Source organism: Morus notabilis, unplaced genomic scaffold (assembly GCF_000414095.1).
Source record: "Morus notabilis unplaced genomic scaffold, ASM41409v2 Scaffold1309, whole genome shotgun sequence".
Lineage (NCBI taxonomy): Eukaryota > Viridiplantae > Streptophyta > Magnoliopsida > Rosales > Moraceae > Morus > Morus notabilis.
The window spans coordinates 70,719-72,387 of NW_010363772.1; positions in this window are offsets into that span (position 1 = coordinate 70,719).

The window sequence follows — 1,669 nt, forward strand, 5'->3', positions numbered from 1 at the left end:
CATGAACATATTTGATTGAGCTTTCGCTCAGCAAGTAGGAACTATATCTCGCAAAATAACTGTGAGTACACATGAATAAATATGCATGAGCTGATTATGCTTAATTATGATGTCTTATCATAGTCTTATTATCTTATCTTATCTTTCTTACTGATGGGCCCGAGTGCTCGCGTACCACTTGCGCAATCATCGGGACGTGAGGGTTTGCAAGGTCCCCCGCGACACCGTGATTATAACTTGAATGCCTCCCTTAAGTCGGAGGACATTATTTTTTTTTTCTTTTCTCCCTTGTGGAGCTTGAGTTACCTCCCTTAGGTCGGAGGCTGGTACGGCACTCAACTGAAATCATTCTTCTAAGTTCCTCTTTACTTATTAAGGTGTATGCAGCATGACATGGCATCGCATACAATACTTAAAGCATAAACATGTATATATATAACATGTGTAATTTTTTTTTTAAATCTATTCATGTTGTAGGCGAGATTCCTACTTACTTGATTTACAGAGCTGGAATCCACTTTTCGCCAAACAGTCTATTATCTTATTTGCTTATTTCTGAAAATGAACACCCATTGAGAGTGTGAGATTAACTGTCGTTTGCTATTCTATTTTAGCAACTTATGAAGGAATCTAACCATTTTCTTAAGGTAGGTATTCCTTTCATTTTCTGAAGGATAATTTACTATAAGGATCAATTTATTAGATCCTCAAAATTTTATTTTCCTTAATTGCCCTTAACATACTTATGTCTAGATTGAAAATCATTTACCAAATCTAGTAACTTATTCTCCATAATTTTCCTCATTGGACTTATTATGATATTAAGGCCCAATTCGGCCTAGAAATTTATTAATGGCATTCTAACTCTTAGGCCGCTGAAATTTAAACTCAAACAGAGTCTCTTAAATCAATGCAGGCGTTGGACCCACATCAAATTCTTGAAATCCTAAGGACCTATCGTGTTGGGCTCATAGGTGCCCGTCAGGATGATTTGCTCGATAACCCACTATGTTCTTTAAAGAAAGCATTTTTCTTAAAAATTTTCTTTATGAATACTTCTGTTAAAGCGAGGTTTAACACCATAATATTTTACTAAAATCACATCTCGGGTTCTTTGATCACTTTTTGTTAAAACCAACACTAGGTTAGTTTTGTTTCGTTAAAACTGTGCAGTTTCTGAAATCTGCGTTTTACTATATCTTAGAGTCGGATTTCAAAATTTTGTCCTTCATGAAAATTTCTCATCTCGTCGAGATCTTTCTATTGACACCGGCGGTATCAAAAACGGAGGTCAGAATCTCAACTTGAGTATTTGGCCATTGATGGTTTGTGTGAGAGAACGTGAGAGGAGAGAGAGAATGAGCGGGAATAAGAGAAGGAAAGTGCAAGAACCCTAAAAATTTCACTATATAAAGTATCTGATTAAGGCAAGATTACGTGCCTGATCTTATCCTCAATTATTTCCTCTAAACAGATTAAATTTATACTGATTAGAGGTAATTAGTTTAGCTCACGTAAGTTAATCTACTACTTACAATCCAATATCAATTTCTGAATAATTCAATATTGTTTTATATTCTTACTCACGTAATATTTCAAACTGTTTCAAGTCTTGAAATTAATTTTAGACTGAACAAATTCTAAATTTTAATTTTCTGTATTCTATCCC